General features: G+C 41.8%; 1 long non-coding RNA gene across 3 annotated transcripts in view; it reads right to left on the minus strand.

Moving 5' to 3' along the window:
* Positions 1–5,445: 5,445 nt before the first annotated feature.
* Positions 5,446–19,949, minus strand: part of LOC126998681 (uncharacterized) — a 71,678-nt gene continuing 57,174 nt past the window's right edge. Inside the window, exons 1-3 of one of the 3 annotated variants that reach the window (XR_007752964.1) lie at positions 15,417–15,513; positions 15,156–15,222; positions 5,446–5,788 (exon numbers count right to left, since the gene is read on the minus strand). This is a non-coding gene — a long non-coding RNA (uncharacterized LOC126998681). Of the gene's footprint in view, positions 5,789–15,155; positions 15,223–15,416; positions 15,514–19,949 lie in introns of those variants that run through there. The other 2 variants (XR_007752963.1, XR_007752965.1) reach the window with 2 other exon arrangements.

Raw genomic sequence — 19,949 nt, forward strand, 5'->3', positions numbered from 1 at the left:
TCCTATCGCTCCCCAGGGTCGCGGGGGATGACGACCCGTGGCACCTCTACTTAACTTGGATATCGGTGCGGATGCGGGACCTGAACTACAACCAGCCGCTCTTCCACCACTCCCACGCCCACGTGGCGGTGCGGGAAGACTCTCCGCCGGGCGCCCTCCGCGCCGCCCTGCCCGCCAGAGCCCAAGACATGGTGAGTGGAGGGACAGGAAAGGGTGCGGAGGGAGGGAAGGCTTTGCAGGGGAAGAGAATACATGGAAGGAAGGTGTGGAAGAAAAAAAGATTGCAGAATAAGAGTATAAAAAGAAGTTTAAAGTCAGGGAAGGTGTCGGGGAAGCCAGAGAATGCAATTTAATTAAAAGGAAGCCAAAAATAAAACGATGGCATGGCGGAAGTGAACACTGTACCGAGAAAGAGTAAGCAAAGAGTACAGGAAAAGAAAGGCAAGGAGGGAGAGAATGCCTAGGGATGAATCAACACTAAATAAATACCGAGAATAAAACCGACACAGGGAGCCCACCTTATAAACAAATGATAAAGTGTTGAGGAAATGAAAAAAAAGAATTAATAGAGGATTCAAAAGACGAGGTATGTAAGAATAAACTAAAAATATGAAGGTACATGTTAAGAAAATGCATCGTAGACAAAGAATACATGTACTACACATAAAAGTGTTGAAGGAGTGCATAAAAACAAGACAGGGAAGGTGCATGAAAAAAATAAGTATGTAAGAATAAAATGTACATATGAGGAGGATTTGAAAGACATGCAGCGTAGAACAGATATAACTAAGAAAAGGTTGGAAGGAAATGGTAGTGTATAGTTAATAGGGAAATCAAATGAACAAAAGTAAAGAAGCGGAAACAAGGACAGTGATGATTCAAAAGAGGTAAAAAATATACGAATGGAAAAAAGGAAGAAAGAGTAGGTAGGAAAGATAATAACACAATAGCAAAGATGAACGGTCAGGCACAGGATTACAAAAAGGAAGATAATGTAGAATGAAAGGAAACTACACAAGAAAAGAGTGCAAAAAAAGCATGTTTAGCAATTCTACCTGCTGAGAGAGAGAGAGAGAGAGAGAGAGAGAGAGAGAGAGTAATAATGGAGGTAGAACGAAAGGGAGGGAAAGAACAGAGAGAGAGAGAGAGATAGAGATAGCGCACGAGGATAATAGACGCGACAAGGGAAGCACACAAAGGGTGGCGACGACAAACAGATGATAATCAAGCAGAGGATTAGCGTGGGGGAGCGAGAGACAGCACGATGGAAGGACCAAAGAGAGGATGCTACCAAGGAAAGCAGGCGGGTACGAGGCGCCTTTGGGACGAGTGTTTGTGGAGGCGTCGGACCTTTGAAGGCTTGTAAAAAAATGTTGCTTGTGTGTTTGTGTGTGTGTGTGTGTGTGTTATTTCTTACGTCAAGTTTTGGAGGGAGAAAAATCACCGTTTGTGGACTCGCTTGCTTGTTGGTGAACACAGCCTTGTCTGAGCATTGCTTCAGTTAATTGTTTATTTTTGTTCTGGTTGACCTTTATGCTTTATTAAAGACTGTATACCGACAATGATTGCTTTCCTGATAATATCACACATGAAGCTTGTTTTTATTCCGTAACGTTAATGTTTGACTGGGCTGAGAGTTTGGAGTGGATTTGTTTTCCTTCGAGAGTTTGACTTCTCGCGTCTCGACCGATGGTTCCTTCATCGCCTGGCCGCCGTCTGGGACCATTACTTTTATTCTACTTTAATATCATTCTGGGTCTCCTTTCCACTGTATTGTAACATTAAATTATTTCCTCCTTGTCAAGTTATGTATAGAACAACAATTATTGTTATCATAAATTTTTCTGTCTCGGAATATTCAGTGAAAAAACAAAGAATGACAAAAAATCTTTTCAAGATACATTATCCTTTCCCTCATACTTTCCTCTCGTGTCGTCTCCTCGTTCTCTCCTCCAAGAGAAAAAGACACCTTCACTCACCTTATATCCTCCCTTTTCGAGGCTCCCGTCATATCTTCTTTCTTTTCTTCCGTTCTGGACTCACTCTCTTTCTAGGTCATAAGCTGCGTTCTTACTGACTCCCCCCAACCCGCTCTTGGCCAGTAGGTAACCATCTGTTTTTCCTTTTTGAACTTTTTTTCATAGGCTATGCTAGGCTGACCGGACCAGGCCAGAAAATGCAAAGCAATGCTTGACTAGGCTATCCTTTACTTGTTCAGCCGTCATAGGTAACCGTTTCACTTCCATTTTGTCCCGTTGGCGGCAATAACAGACTACGACTTCCTTGTCTGAGCCAGATTCTCTTCCCGGAAACCCCAAAGGCCTTTCTTTTCCGTAATTGTTTCCGCTTCTGTATTCTCTTCTTAGTTGAGGAGCCTCGTGCGAGGAGGCCGTCGGCACGCACACAACAGCCGGGTGTCGTAGTAAGTTGCTGAAATATGGGGTCAGTTAAGGGAATGGAGAGGCTCTTCAGGGACACACAGCTTCCGGCGGCTCTTGTCTGACCCAACGTACGTTTCGCGTGGTGGTGATGGTCGCGGTTGCCGGTGATGAGGGGAGGAAACGAAGTTATAGAAGGCAGCCTGTTGTTGACGGAGAATGTAAAAGCTATCAGCAGGGAAGGAGGGAAGCGTAGTGGGAAATTATATGTTTTTCCGCCAAAAAATAACAACGAAGGAAAAAGATTTTCAAGGGTATTCTGTCTCGGCAGAGGGTACAAAGGATGAATGATGGGAATGAAAAAAAAAGAAAGGAGGTAGGGAAAATAAGATGAAAACAGAGGTGGGTTAGGGGACCTTCTGTTGTACCTAAGTGTTGTATAGAAATGGTAAGATATGGATAAGGAAAGAAAAGAAAATAGAAAAGTGTAGATGGAGAGTATGCAACTTTGTAGGAAGGGTGTTAAGGGGTCGAGATGCGTCCTAGTGAGGAGGAAATGGGAAGAGAACAATTATTAATGGTAAACGAAACTATGTAAAAAGAGGAATACAGTTGCGAAGAGAGAAGGAAAGGAGTCATTCCTTAGTTAGGCAGAATGGGGTGTGTAGAAAAAGGCAGGTGAATCAGTGTACATAGAGGGAAAGAGGGAAAATAAAAGAGTTTGTGTTTGTTTGTAGGTGAACCAGAAAGGGGAAGGGGTCAAAGGCAGGAGAGTAATGAAAAGGGGACACTGGAAAGGGAGGCAAGAGAGAGGGGTGGGGATGGAGGGAGCAGCAGAGGTTATGGGGAATATTAAAGGGAAAAAGGGGAAAGCACTTGTATGCGTGTGAGGGTTGGTGGGCAGCCCTTGTTGGTTTGTGGAGGAGAGGGTGGAGTGGAGTGTCGGGGGCGGGAGAGCGAGCTGGGAAGAGAACGAGAGGACGGGGAGAAAGAAAAATTTGAAAATAGGTAGGAACGGGAGGGAAAGAGTGCGTTGGGGGGGGGGGGGAGAGAGAGAGAGAGAGAGAGAGAGAGAGAGAGAGAGAGAGAGAGAGAGAGAGAGAGAGAGAGAGAGAGAGAGAGAGAGAGAAAATGGGGACGGGGGTCGGTGCGTGGAAACAGGAAACACCCTCCTATATTCAGCACAATAATCCGTTTCCGATGAAGCTGAACCACAAACTGTTCTTAATAATTACGCGGAGCAATCATTTACTATTAGCGCCGATGACCTCCACTCGCCGCCGCCGCCACCGCCGCTTAATTAACTCGCGTGGATACATTCCAGTGCGGTCTTACCCAAACCACAGATGAGAGGATAAGTGGGTTATTTAGAGTTAACTTTATCCTCCATGGTGCAGCGGTTAGCGTGCCTAACTACGAATTCCCGGGTCAGGGTTTGAATCCCGACCTGGGCAGTCGGCGTGAAGTTCACCCAGCTGTTCATTCTCTCTTTCGGGCTGGTTAATAAATGGGTAATTGAGGAAACCTGGGAAGGTAAACTGTGGTAACCCAGATATCACACTAACCCTCTTTTTCGGGGGAATGGGATCGTACCCACCACGAGCTCCAGGGGCAATGAGCACCGCGGCCACGCGCAGCTATAGCGTATGCCCCCACCTTTACCTTTACCTTTAGGTTAAGTGGCTTCATTGAGGCTACACACAATGCAGCTTTGTCTTAATCCATGGCACCAAAACACACTTAAAATCGCCACTGCCTTTCAAAGCTGCTGCCTGCCACAGGAGTGAGGGTAAAGGTAAAGGTAAAGTTGGGTGCATACGCTATAGCTGCACGTGGCCGCGGTGCTCATCTCTTCGAGTTTACCTTGAGCCTGTGGGGGAAGAATCCATTATTCCGGGACACAGGGCCAGTGTAACATCCGGGTTACCACACTTTATCGTCCCCAGGTTTCCCCAGGTACCTATTTATCGAGCAGGCCAAAAATGAGGATGTACAGAAGGGTGAGTTAAACGCCGACTGCTCGGGTTAGGATTCGAATCCAGGCCCACGGATTCGTAGTTAGAAATGCTAACCAGGGGACCGTGGAGGCGTATAGATGTGATATTTAAATAATAGCTTAATCCTGCCGAGATAGCAAGTCTCTGGAGATTGAAATTGACTTTGCAGAGTGAAAGTCTTTTTCTGAAAAAGAACCCCTATCTCAATATGCCGCAAATTATATTTTATGATTCAATCTGGCAGTTAGATAAACTGAATTACAGAATGAATAGGTAAATTGAAAATTTTTAAAATGAATGGGCCGCAAAGGGGTACATGTTGTGCAAATGGAAGAATCGTAAGGGATGGAGTTGCAATTGCAGCAACGCTGAAACTCATGACAAAGGTAGTTTTCTCCTGTGGGGTTCTTAGAGGCGCCGCGCTTTGTCATGTATATATCCATATTTTTTTTCAAATTTTAATTCGTGAGATAGAAGCGGTGACCAACCTCACGGTGCCAACGAAGGCGCTGGTGGAGGTGGAAGGCAGATGCAGAGGAAGAGATGAGCATTGAAAAGGTAACAAACAGACATCATATCATCAAGACCAGGAGGCCATTCCGTGCCGCTACCCACCAGCCACCCACGCTTTTTTTTTTTTCGTGTGTGTGTGTGTGTGTGTGTGTGTGCTGCCTGTAGAGCCGGTAGGCTTTCTTGATGGGCATTATGAACGGCCCCAGCCCGCTAGTGGCGCAGGCTAATTTTATTTATAGTGGTTGTTGTGATGTATGATTCTTGCTTGACCCATGCTGCCCACCGGTGCTTTTCTTAACCGAAGTCGATGAAGTTAGGGTTGATTGAAGATCCGGACAGTATGTGGGTAATCTTCCGCCACTCGGCGATGACAAGAAAAATCAGCGTGTTTCGGTGGGGACTCGCTTTTAGTCCATGCTAGGTCACTGGGCTCACCCCGCCCGCACGCTAACCACTCGGCCACCGCCTCCCCAAACGCCTCCACCTCGGTGCTACTCCACGTAATTCTCAGCCACCGCCATTCATTGCCTCAGAGCCACGTACAACAAAACAACGTCCGAGTTTAAGTTTTTATTTTTGTTTTGTTTTGTTTGTTTCCAGTAGTATTCTTTTTTTTCTTGTCGCGATGTCCAGGTAATATTTTTCCTTTTATATTTAAGTTACTGTACTTCGCGTGTCTGCCTCTGTCATGAAAAAAAAATCGATAGGGGTCCTTTGGTCAGTGTTTCCCTTCCGATGACGAGGCAGCGTCACGTAAATACAACGAGCCCCTCGTCGTGGTCCTCGTCTCCCGGGAAGTGGTGAACTCCAATGTCACGTCCCTCGCCACGCCACACCACGCCTTACCCGCCGCGCCTTCGAGTACCACGCCCGCGAGCCGCAGATCTACACGCCTTCTTCCTGATTCAACACACATACGAAAAAACAAAACATTAAAGCCTGTCACTGACACTCGCAAAACAATTCTTTAAAAAAAGGGTCGACAAAAAAGAGAGAGAGAGAGAGAGAGAGAGAGAGAGAGAGAGAGAGAGAGAGAGAGAGAGAGAGAGAGAGAGAGAGCGAGAGATAGAGAGAGAGAGAGAGAGAGAGAGAGGGGGGGCATATACATGTTAACTGATTTTTCTCACTGCCGATATAAAAAAATATATACGTAAACCTGTCATCTCTCTCTCTCTCTCTCTCTCTCTCTCTCTCTCTCCTGACTCCGTATAAACGTTCTTATAATGTAATGCTCCATAAATTACCAAAGGTTTTATAATCAGGTACTCTCCTCCTCCTCCTCCTCCTCCTCCTCCTCCTCCTCCTCCTTCTTTTCGTCCTCCTATTTAACCCCTCGTCGCCCACCCCTTCCACATTTTTATCATTTTTTTCTCGCTCCTCGTTGAAAGTGATCCTTCCCTTCTAATTAACCTTTGTAAGTACACCTGTAAAAAAACTCCACCCCCTTTACCTTTTCCTCTCCTCTTTCCCATTTTGTTGACTCACTAATCCTTTACTTTCCTCTTCTTTCCTCTTCTCACCAATCATCTCTTCGTGGCTCCTTTATTTTCTTTTTCACTCTTCCCTTTTCTTATTTTTCTGATATTTGTTATTTCCTTCTATCTCCCTTCCACTTCTTCAAACTTCTACATTTTCCTTCATTTTCCTATATTTTTGTTTCCCTTCCTTTCCTTCTTCCTGTTGTGTTAAATCCCTCCCCTCTCCTCTCCTCTTCTCTTCTCTTCTCTTCTCTTCTCTTTTCTTCTCTTTTCTGCTCTATTTTGCTCTCCACTTCTTGTCTTTTTTTATTTTTTATTTTTTTTATTTTATTATCTCTTTTCCCTCCCTTCGCTCCATTCCTTACCCTAAAACTTCCTCCTACCTCCAGGCATCGTAGAACGGCGAAAGGGGGGAGGAGGAGGAGGAGGAGGAGGAGGAGATTAGAGATGAAAGAGGTCAAGGAGGTGAGAGGGAAAAATAAATCGGGTAGGAGGAGGTGAAAAATGAATATTGGCAGATGAGGATGCTGAGAGGAGGAGGAGGAGGAGGAGGAGGAGAGGCCAGGGATGTGATTGTAAGGACATGAATAGGACGGAAGGGAGAGGGAAGGGAAGAAAGGCTGTAGAAGAGTATGAAAGAAGAGGAATAGAGAAGGGAAGGAAGGGTGTATTGAACGATAGTGGAAAGGAAATATGAGAGGAAGCGTTTATAAGATAGACCTAGGTGACAGTGGAAAACATCAGTAAAAAAAGAAAGACTGGGATGCGAAAAAAAGTATGAAGAAATAGGAAAATAGGGCGGTTATGCTGGGAAAGGTAGGAAAGGAAAAGTAGAGAAAGTCAAAGGAATAGTATAAGTGAGGAAGAGAGGAGAAGCAGTCGAATAAGAAAACGTAATAGAGGAAGGAGACAAATGAGATATAACGCTTGAATTGTGACAAGTGAGGAAATAATATGAAGGAACTACCGCTACAAACAAACTGCAGGAAGGGACGTTACAGGACTATAAAAAAAATCTCCATGTCTGAGGTATTTTGCCTTACACTCAAAGGACATATTTATCGGCTTTATGAAGAGCTTCCGCGAGACGAGACGTTGAGGAGATGAAGGAGTATGTTGAAGGAGACCGTTGTAGAAGAGAAGGTTGTGGGAAGAGGAGAGAGGAAACTAGCAAGATTACGATGATAAGATGAGGAGGGGGATGAATCTGTAACATGTGAAGGCAAACATGAAAAGACGAAAGAAGAAATAAGTAGGAAGGAATTAATCAAAAAACATGAAAGATGGAGACACGAAAAATGAGAGGAACTGAATAACAAAGAGAATGATGTTTTAGGGAAATAAGAGAAACAGAGAATACAGAAATAGGATTAATGAGGAGGTAGGAATAGGAGAAAAAATAATACAGAGGCTAAGGGAGAAAGGTGAAGGAAAAAAAATGAACTGAGGAATGACGAAGGGTTTGCTTGTGAAGTAGAAGGGCAAACGGGACAGTGAAGGAGGGACTGAATGATGAAGACTGAGGAACGAAATTATGTAAGGAAATAGGAAGCACCGGAGGAAGAGGAGAAGAAAACCTGGAAGAGCAGGCAACAGAAAGTTTCTTAGTTTGTACATATTTCCATTGCCTTCCCATTGTCATTTCTTGATCTCGTTCACCTTTATCATGTCATCCACTTTTGCTTGTTCTCTTATCGACTCAGTTTTCTAAATACTTACTCCAATTCTTTTGTTTCCTTATTCCTTTTTCTCTATTCCTTTTCTTTATTCCTTTTTCCACTATTCCTTTGACGGTATTCATTTACTCAGTGCCTTTCGTATCTCTAATCTTTTTTGGACACCTCATTGTTTCCTCTACTCCGTTTTCCTCTATTCCTTTTTTTGTATTAGTTTTTCTCTATCTTTTTCTCTATTCCTTTTTGGACACCTCAAATTTCTTTCTGGAGCCTGGAACTGCGTCCATGCCTCAGATAAGTATAACATGATGGGAAGAGTGCACTGATTCAAGATCTTTCGTTCAAAGCATATCAGGAGAGAGCTTCCAAATATTTTTACAGCAAGGGAGGCAGCTCAAGGGCAAAAAACAAAAACAGCCACAAAAAAAGCCATCTAGATGCTGCTCCGACAAAAGAAAAAGAACGAGAGGCCAGAAGAGAGGTCAATTTCGGGTTGTGAGGTGTCTTGATACTCTTCTCATGTTTTCAGAAAATAAACCTGTTCAGCATTACACGTCTTTTATTTTTAGATCGAGTGAGTGACTGGTTTGTATCAGTTATCTAAAGTATCCATTCTCATCAGGGTTGTTTATTTTTTTTATTAATGAAAATAATTAAATGAATGTAAAGTTCTATATTCTCTACATTAGTTTCAAACACTTTTGGGAGTATTTTTGTATCATACTCCGTCATCATAAGTAACCAAGAAGATAAAAATTTAAATCAATGGTATTAAAAAAATCAAATAATATAAATCTTGATTTAAATCAATTATTTTTTTTTAAATCATTTGATTTAGATTTTCATTTAATCAGTGATTTAAATCAACTTGATTTAAATCAAACAACCCTGATTCTCATTGAGTGTTTCCATGCAGAGCTTCCTCCTGAATGAAAATATATTCTATGGGAAGGTAAATGATGACAAATATTCACTCATAGTCTTATTCGACTTCAGCCCTTCGTGTAGACTTCTTATTGAACGATCTTATTCCTCTGGTTATGGATTTTTAAATTTCCTTTAAGGCCGCCGTAACTCCATTTTTCCTCTGAGCATCAGCAATTTCATTATGAAGCTATGAAGTCTGACGGTTGTTTTTCTGTATATGTTTTCAAGAATTGAACAACAGATTTTCTATTCTCCAATGTCTCAAACGACTTCTTGTACACGGTGAATAATAAACAGTAAGGATTTATGAACTTTATAATTACTCTATTATCTAATTTCCTGTTGGAATGTGATTTATGGTTAAGAATACACTAAAAAATATTTATTCTTAAAATGGATATAAAACAGACAGTAGACAAAAAAAATGCACTTAAAATCAAGAAATGGTAATGGTCAGGAAACATGTAGGAAAGCTGACAACAGATAGATATCAAGCGCGATATTCTGGAAAGTAACACATAAAAAGACCTACGAAAAGGCCATTCAGCAGATGGTGTGATGAAATTCAGAAATATACATAACGTTAACATCGTGGCTGGAAACACGAGGCAAAAGACTGAAACTAATGGGCAGGCACGTGGCGTGCAGTGTGTAATTCACCTCTTGGTCTGCTGCGAGTCTCTCTCGAGACAGCCAGCCGTTCCCCTACGGAAGAGCACAGAGCTCAAAGTACCGATCTTTGGGTAGGACTGAGACCACTCACACACAACACACCGCGACAACGAGGTCACAACTCCTTGCCTGACGTCGCGTACCTACTCACTGCTAGGTGAACAGGGGCTACACGTGAAAGAAGATAAACCAACTTATCTTCACCCGGCCGGGGAATCGAACCCCGGTCCTTCTGGTTGTGAGCCAGACGCTCTACCCCTGAGCTACCGGGCCAGTGTGTGTGTGTGTGTGTGTGTGTGTGTGTGTGTGTGTGTGTGTGTGTGTGTGTGTGTATGTGTGTGTGTGTGTGTGTGTGTGTGTGTGTGTGTGTGTGTGTGTGTGTGTGTGAGAGAGAGAGAGAGAGAGAGAGAGAGAGAGAATAAAAAAAAAAAACAGGTGTCACCCAAAGAAGAGAGGGATTATATTTTTGACAGACAAGTAATATTATTTCATTTTTCAGGTTTTGCGACTTGTTCATTTTCAAGTATTACATCATTGGGCAGCGCAGGCCCGGCTTTGATTTTTACATTACTACCATTCAACATTTAGTCTGCCGGGAATCAAGTTGATGAATAAAACATGAAAGTGTTCCCTCGAGCAACGTGTTCTCACTAACATATTCTACACACACACACACACACACACACACACACACACACACACAAACACACATATATATATATATATATATATATATATATATATATATATATATATATATATATATATATATATATATATATATATATATATATATATATATATATATATATATATATATATATATATATATATATATATATATATATATATATATATATATATATATATATATATATATATATATATATATATATATATATATATATATATATATATATATATATATATATATATATATATATATTATAGTATGATGATGCAGTATATATTATACTAGAAGTACTGTATTGGCTTGACACGCGACATCGATTGATGATGTGTTTCTGAATCGGATTTTCAGTCACCGCCGAGTGTTTTACTACACCATGCCATGCTGTCCACACCTGTATCAATCACGACTCAGAGGGAAGCCGTCCAATGAATCAAGAACGAGTTCGGGGGGGGCATGAGCCAATGCAAGATGGCGCCACTATAAACACTGCCTGCGCCAGAACGGCCATCAGGCCCCACCTGGAAGAAGGGCCGACCATCAGAAGATGCCTAGCATATATATATATATATATATATATATATATATATATATATATATATATATATATATATGGGGGGGGGGGGTATTCACCGCCACCATGGCCTGATCACGTGTTGGACTCGTAATCGCCAGCAGGTACCCTCTCGACATGAGCAAGTGTTCTTTATCGTCGATCTCTGAGTGCTGCCAGGACCTCACACACCACACACCCCACCCCCCTTATTCAAGGGGGGATAGTAACCACTCCTAGTCAACGGAAAGAATCCGGCCTAAGTGGGCTCGAACAGCCGCCTTGAGTGCGCGCGCGCGCGCGTGTGTGTGTGTGTGTGTGTGTGTGTGTGTGTGTGTGTATACACATCATGTGACGCACGCGGGGCCTCATTCATCTATTATAATGATTCTCTTTTGTAGCCCGAGCCACGGGAATCATGAGTACATGGTTCTATGCAACAGTCATTAAATACTCATTCATCGTAGACGAATATATTGAAATCTATCATTTGCAAATTATTTCCTCGTGTTAGGCATGAAAGAGGAAAATTTATAATATATTATTATCAAGATTTCTTTAGTTCAATTTAAGACTCCAAGTTACAATATATCCTAAAACTTGAGAGTAAATATAAAACACGATTCTGTGTCAATCCATTACTACAAAATTTAAAATAATTTTAGCGAAAAGCAAAGAAGAGATCGCTGTGTTCAGTCATTTTTAATCGATGTAGCACCACTTGCATAGAATGTCCCATGTAAGGGATTATATTTCTACATGTTTTTTTTCTTTTATCTTTTTTTGTGTGTGTTTTACTTCAAGGGCGAACAGGAATGTGGGTCAAGGTCTGCACATCCTTGCCCATGCTCCTGCCTCTCTCCCTGCGATCCCTTTCCTTTGCCGACGTGTTGAGTGATAATGAAGTGTTGTATTGGTGTTATATGGTACGTGATGTGTTTGTTGAACGGCAATCTCTTTGATGACGGAATGGGTTTTGTGTTGCACTGCAGTTTGTTTCATTGCGTCGTGCTGTAGTGTTGGTGTTGTGATGTCGTGCGGTGGGGTGGTGTGCTGAAATGTGTTTCAAATTTGTGTATTGTGGTGCACTGCAATGTTGTTGTTGTATGTTGAGGTGTTGTTGAATTTCAAGCTCTGGTGGGTGTTGCAATGCTGTGTTTCATAATGCACTGTAATGTTGTTGAATGTTGGGGTGTGGTAAGGTGCTATGGTTCAGGTCACTATAGTGTGGTGTATTGTACTGCATGGAAGTGTTTTCTGACATGGAAGAGCGTGTCCTGCTGTGCTGCATGGAACTAGTGTGTGATGTGTCGCCAAGGATTTCAAGAGACATTTAAACTAACTAGAGAAATTTCATTTCAACTTTGTTCCTTAATGGAGGAGAATTTTCAAAGAGCACTTTTCATATCCTCTTTGCCCATGGTTGCGCTTTCATTACTTTCCACGCTGCCTCTTTCTCTCCTTAACATTCGCGAGAAAGGAAAGAATTCATTCATTTGACTTTGGAATGAAGAGGCCATTGCGATGTTCTGAAGGGTCTTACTGAAGCTAAACATTGCTTAAAGTCTAACACAACATTTTATTTGAAAAGGAAAAAAAAGTAAAGACTCGTTGAGCGAGAAGAATTAGAAATACGAGGCAAAAAAAAAACATGACAATGAACACTAATTGGTGGGCGAGAGGTGGAGGCCGAGTGATCAGTGTACGGACGTGATGATCCCGAGGACATCCATTCGAGACCCTCCTCAAAATGCTGACACGAAAAGGAATGTGGAAATCAATATGCTTAGGTAAGGGAGAGAAAAGGAAGGAAGGGATGAAGGAAAATGAAAGGAGTATGAAAAACAATATATCTAGATAAAGAACAGAAAGGGAAGGAAAGAATAGGAGGGAAATAAAAGAGAAGGGAATTCAAAGGACTATGAAAAAACAGTATGCCTAGGAAAGAGAAATACAAGGAAAAGATGAAAAGAAAACACGAGGGAAGGGAAAGGTAAAGAATATGAACAGCAATACGAACAAGTAAGGTGGGAAAGGAAAGCTTAGGGATGGGAAGGAAATAGAAGAGAAGAAAAAGGAATATGAACTGCATGAAGCCTAAATCTCTTATAATATATGAAAATGTGGAGAGGCTAAAAAAATAAAACGAAAATATCAAATGATGTAGAAAGAAAGGTTAATATTTAAAAGAAATATTTGGAAGACAGAAAGCGAGGAAGCAGGAAGAGACAAGAGACGAGGGAAGGTTGGGAACGGACTGATTGCAAAGGAGGGAGAGGAGGGCAGCGACAGAAGGGAGAGTAGAAGAGAAAATATGCGAATGACAGGATGGAAGGCGGAAATATTGGAGATAGAATATAGGAAAAAAATAAGGACGATAATGAAGGAAGGGAGCGTGAGGCTGAAAAGAAGAGAAGGGGATGGAGATGAGAAGAGGCCGGGAAAATTACTATAAGAAAATGAGAGGGTAAGATTAGAGCGAGGGTTACAAATGGATTAAAAAGATGAAATAAACCGCTTCCCTTTTTCTTAACTCTAAAAGAAATATATATGTGAAAATAACGTTACGGAACACCAACCCGAATTTCTGACTTTCAACTGTACTGAAAGAAGAGGAAAAGCAATAGATGTGTGTGTGTGTGTGTGTGTGTGTGTGTGTGTGTGTGTGTGTGTGTGTGTGTGTGTGTGTGTGTGTGTGTGTGTGTGTGTGTGTGCGTGTGCGTGTGTGTGATTTGCGTTTTAAATTATATATGTAAACAATACTGACTAACGATACAATAATTAAAAGCGATAGTTGAGAGTGACCAAGATGGAGGTGGGAGAAAAGTAGACGAAAGGAACCAGAAGGAAGAAGAGGGAGGGAAGGGAAACAAAGAAGAGGTGGAAATGAGAAAGAGGAGGAGGCAGGAGAGAAGAAAAAAGAAGTGGAGAAGGTGGAAGCCGAAGAGGATAGGAAGAGAAAAAGAGGAGGTGGAGGAGGAGAAAGTCAAGTAGGAGGGTGAGGAAAAGAGGGAAAAGAAAGGAGAGGTGCAGGAGGAGTAGGAAGGCGAGGAAGAGGTGGGAGACGGGAAGAATAAAGAAGAGCTGGAGGAGGTGGAAGACAAGGAGAAGGAGGAGGAGGCGGAGGTGGGGAGGGGGGTAAGGCTGGTGGTAGTTATGGACGGTAAACACGAGATTGCTGGGCGAGAGGGCGATGATGGCAAGGAAGGACGTGAGGAATGTGGCTTATGAGGAAATGAGGAGGAGGAGGAGGAGGAGGAGGAGGAGGTTGGGGAGGAGGAGGTAGATTAAGGCAAAGGCGAAAGAGAAGGAAGCTGAAGAGGTAATGAAACAAGTGATATTAAAGAAAAGTTGAGATGACAGCATAAAAAAAGAGAAACAAAAGTAATGAAGAATGCATAAAAGAAAATGAGATGTCGAAGAAGAGACGATGAAGGAGGAGAAGAAAAGGAAGAGGAGGAGGAGGAGGAAGAGAGAGGAGGAGGAGGAGAGGGGAGGAGGAGGAGAGAGGATGAAGGAGGTGGAGGAGGGAGGAGGAGCAGGAGGAGGAGAAGGAAGAAAAAGAGCAGATAAGAAGAAGTAGGAAGATGATTATTCGATATTACTGAATCAAAGGATCAGTTTTGCCTTTATGAAGAGAATACTTCCATAAATACTCCTGTTTTTATTTTTCTTGCAGCACAGAGAGTAACTCAAGAAAAGAAACAAAATGAAGATGTAAAAAAAAAAAAAGCCCCCTAACTGTGGCTCTTATATAGTTTAATATTCATATATATTTAATACGACTTATACACAAAAAAAAATACTTTCAAGTCAAACACAAACCACGTGCACCAGGAACAACAGAGTAACGTGTAGAATACCTGTGGCCAGACATTTGAAAATTCCACGATGATGAAACAATAATTGTCAAAATAACCTCCACCGGAGCACAAAGAAACGCGAGTTATTTAACAATGGCGTGTACAGAACGTCATTAAAATGGAAGGGAACGCGTGAGACTGTTCACAACAACAATCATAAAATAAGATGCTGAAGTGCAAAGATTCTCTCTCTCTCTCTCTCTCTCTCTCTCTCTCTCTCTCTCTCTCTCTCTCTCTCTCTCTCTCTCTCTCTCTCTCTCTCTCTCTCTCTCTCTCTCTCTCTCTCTCTCCCGTAATAGTCTGTCAACAACGCCCCGGGGCAAGCATTTATCAGTAACAGGTCACTCCTGTCCACTAAAATCGCAATGCTAAATGACGCCAACACACCCGAGTCGGGAATAACTCACCCTCACGCAACACCGCCGCGGCCACGCCATGCAACACCGGCCGATAAAACCACCACGCGTCACGTACCTGAGGAGAGGAAATATATTTTTACTGAATTGCCAACACCACAATCTAGTGGACAAGGTAATGGATTAAAACGAAAACTGTAATAACTTTTTTTGATGCGTTAAAACTCGCGTCCGCCTAAGAGTAAAGTGTTCTAGAGAAAATTATAGAGAGCGCCGCAATCAAGTGGACATGGCTCAGAGAGTTTCGCTTACACTGTTTGACTTTACTCTCGGAGACTTGGACTCTCCCACTTTGCTGAAACTCTCGACAGCAAATCTCAGGTGCACGATCCAGCTTCAAAGTCTGAAAACTAATTACAGGGGTTACAGCATGTATCTGGATGCGGAACACAACACTACAGTAACTGTTGATAGACATCTATAAATGAATCACATTGTTCGGGGTTACTGTAGAAAGCTTCTTACCTAGACTTTGTTCTTATTTTCTTACCATACTATAATTAAATTATCTCATCTTCCTCCCCCGGAACGTTTTTTTTTTCACTTCAACCCTTTCATTTTCTTCCTCTATCTTTGTCATTTTCAGAAAATTTTCGACAAGCATTTTTTTATAAACCGTATACATTTAATCTCAATCACTTTAAATATATGAAAGACATAATATAGCTATCCTAGACTGAAAATATACATTTTATCAAATCATACACCAGTTATCTTCATCATCCTATACGCTACAGCTTATATAATATGTCATAATTGATTTCCCTACTTGTATTATAGTTTCATTATTATTTTTCATACAGGGATTTAAACAAAGCTACTTTTATGGTAATTCAGTTTCCACCAGAATATAAAAATAAAATTAGAAAGAGTATTTCCTTCACTCATTTCTCACAGCCACTAGACACCAAACAAACCACCCAGCAAATAGTGACGGCAAGAGACTGCCCGGCGCAACGAGAAGACAGCCAGCCGCCATAGTAACGATGGGAAGACAACACCTAGGGCAAAGGGAAGACACGCCCAGCTATTAATAGACACATATCTGTCCACCGTAAGGGAGGGAACACGGTCGACGTTACAAAAGCCAGTTGATATCCCTGATTTACGAGGAGCCTTGTCACGCGCTGGTTAATGGCTGGCTGGGCGGCAGTAACCCAATAACATCAATTTGTGTCATGCGGTTGTCCAGGCCAGCCAGCAGCGGCCTAAAACAACAGACGCAGGGCCCGGCCGCCATCCATCAGGAGGCTGTGGTGCGGCGAGGCGGCGAGGCTGTCAAGGCGCGAAGCTAGGCATGGATTTGTGCACTATGAATACAAACTATAATATTGTATTTAATACTATTATTGTTATTGTTATTAATATTATTACCATAAATATTTTATTATCATTATTATTATTATTATTATTATTATTATTATTATTATTATTATTATTATTATTATTATTATTATTATTATTATTATTATTATTATTATTACCAGTACGATTATTATTGTTACTTTTACTATCATGTTGTTGGTAGTGGTATTTTCTTTGTTGTGACCACAAGCTTGGTGGTATGATGTGAATTCTTCATCTTCGATAATTCTCGAAGTATAAACGAAAATGTATGAGACACTTTTCTTATACAGAAAGTGAGGCAGCTCAAGGGGAAAAACGAGCGAACAAAAAGTCAGATTTCTAACAAATATTAAACCGTAAAAAGAGCTTGTAGTATCCTATGGATGCTGACAAGACGCGAAGCCAACCATGGATTTGTGAACTATGAATACTAACTCTAATATTGTATTTACTACTATTAGTTTTTAATATTACTATTATTATTATATTATTATTAAATGCAAATGCAAATCATTCGAGCCAGCCAAGGTCTTGCCATGGCTGGAGGAGTGAGAGGCAGGTGCGAGGCGGCAGGTGCCCTGGGCCTGACGCGGCTAGAATACACAGAAAATAAAGGAAGGTTTGCGACGCCTACCGGAACCAGATCACAGCCTTGGCACGAATACCAAGCAGCATCCCTTTTCTAGAGTAAACCTTACTATAACAATCAGTGCTTCTTCCTTGTAGTACTACTATTTTAATTATCAATAATACTAAGCACTGCTTCTACTAATAATACTAATATTAATACTACTAATACTAATACTACCAACATATTCTATTTTTGCAACTTCTACTACTACAACTACTAAAACTACTACTCATACTACTTCTACTACTATCAATATTGTAAATACCAAACTTGGTAATAATAATAATAATAATAATAATAATAATAATAATAATAATAATAATAATAATAATAATAATAATAATAATAATAATAATAATAATAATAATAATAATTATAATGAATATTATTATTATAACTATAATTATTAATAATGAATTTATACAACCATAAACAAATAGATAACAAGACCTCTACTTGTGCCTCATAAGGTACAATTTTTAAAAAAATATGCATAGAGCAGAATTATTCTCACTCTCCTATTTTTTAATCCTCTTCTATATTTTTCACAGAATATTCCTCTACTTTTCTCCATCCTTACCATTTCTCGGAATATCTTCCAAATTTCAGATATCATTCTCCCCCTCCCTCTCACTCCGCCCACTTCCTTAATATTATTGCCTCTCAACTGCTACTTGTAGAGCGATTCAGGTGGATACGAGAGAGAGAGAGAGAGAGAGAGAGAGAGAGAGAGAGAGAGAGAGAGAGAGAGAGAGAGAGAGAGAGAGAGAGAGAGAGAGAGAGAGAGAGAGAGAGAGAATAAAGCTATTGACCATTTACGTGCCAAATAGACCATTAGTACGTGAACCTTAAACGCAGACTTTATTCCCGACATCCGTAAAACCAACGTCGGCTATATGGACATGTAACACGCTGCCCAAAGTCGGCCCGGATCGACGGGTTGTTTCAGAAAGACAACCCTGACGGGGGGAGGTCTGTGCGGCATCCACAAAGATCAAGTTTGGGAAAGTCGGTGGATGGTGTTAATGAGCACTTGGCGTGGGAAAGGAGCCGCTGTGAGGAGAGACAGAACGCTTCAGTGCGTGTCCGCATTGCTGGTGATGGTGGTAGTAGTAGTGGTGGTGGTGGTGTTGGTGTTAGTGGTGGTGCTGTTGGTGGTGGAGGTAGTTGTAGGGGTTATTGTAGTAGTGGTGGTGGTGGTGGTGGTGATGATGGTTGGGGTGGTGGTATCAGAGGCGGTGGCGGTTGTAGTGGTTGTTGTAGTGGGGGTGGTGTGGTGGTTGGGGTGTTAGTAGCAGAGGCGGTGACGGTAGTAGTGGTTGTTGTAGTGGTGGTGGTGGTGGTGGTGGTAGTGCGGTACAAACAGGTAAAGTAATGGTATATAATCTTGAACGTCATTATTTTATATCTTACATATAAAATAAGACGGGGTTCAATAATTAAGTCATAATATCTCTCTCTCTCTCTCTCTCTCTCTCTCTCTCTCTCTCTCTCTCTAAGTGTGTGTGTGTGTGTGTGTGTGTGTGTGTGTGTGTGTGTGTGTGTTGTGTTGTGTGTGTCGGTTCATTTGCGCTCGTGTGTGTGTGTACAGATTTGGGGGAGTAAGTACCTGAGAAGAAAATCCTTCTTATAATTAATTACATAAGAAACACTAAAAACGGAGTTTCGGACGCTGTTAATAATTATCCGATTAACGGGGACACATACACTCATCATTAAATGTCCGTCCGTTAAAAATGGCACTAAGAACAACGGAAAAAGAACAACGACAGAGGAAATGCTCCATCGAGAGACCCCATTAAAAAAAAATCATAACACACACTGGATTCTAAAGTCACCGTTGTTATTATATACCTCCTGTCACCTTTATCGGAATGGTAGTAGTAGTAGTAGTAGTAGTAGTAATAGTAGTAGTAGTAGTAGTAGCAGTAGTAGTAGTAGTAGTAGTAGTAGTAGTAGTAGTGCCAGTAGTAGTAATATTAGATGTAGTAGTAGTGTTAGTAGTAGTAGTAGTAGTAGTAGTAGTAGTAGTAGAATAAAGTTGGTGGGTGAAAGCGAGCGTGGTCCTCCACACGCATCCGAATGCTGCACTATGTATACTATTTTTGCTTGATATGACAGATAACCGCTGTTCATAATATAAAAGTCAACATTTTATTACGTACTATTTTTATCAACCTTCACTTCCCAAGCTGCATTAACCGTAATTACTAAACACAAATACGATGCTTGAAGAGGAAACTTGGTGACTGCTTTTAGTGTTTTTCTTGTCATTAACCAAACTTCCTGGTGGTGACGGTGATGGTGTTGGTAGTGGTGGTGATGGTGGTTGTAGTAGTGGTGGTGATTGTGGTGGAGACGGTGATGGTGGTGCTAGTGGTGGTGGTGGTAGTAGTAGTAGTGGTGGTGGTGGCGGTGGTGATGGTGGATGTAGTAGTAGGGGTTGTTGTAGTAGTGGTAGTGGTGGTGGTTGGGGTAGTGGCATCAGAGGTGGTGGCGGTGGTAGTGGTTGTTGTAGTGGTGGTGGTTGGGGTAGTGGTATCAGAGGTGGTGGCGGTGGTAGTGGTTGTTGTAGTGGTGGTGGTGTGGTGGTTGGGGTGGTGGTATCAGAGGCGGTGGCGGTGGTAGTGGTTGTTGTAGTGGTGGTGGTGTGGTGGTTGGGGTGGTGGTATCAGAGGCGGTGGCGGTGGTAGTGGTTGTTGTAGTGGTGGCGGTGGTAGTGGTTGTTGTAGTGGTTGGGGTGGTAGTGGTTGTTGTAGTGGTGGCGGTGGTAGTGGTTGTTGTAGTGGTGGTGGTGTGATGGTTGG

This window comes from Eriocheir sinensis, chromosome 14 (assembly GCF_024679095.1).
Source record: "Eriocheir sinensis breed Jianghai 21 chromosome 14, ASM2467909v1, whole genome shotgun sequence".
NCBI lineage: Eukaryota > Metazoa > Arthropoda > Malacostraca > Decapoda > Varunidae > Eriocheir > Eriocheir sinensis.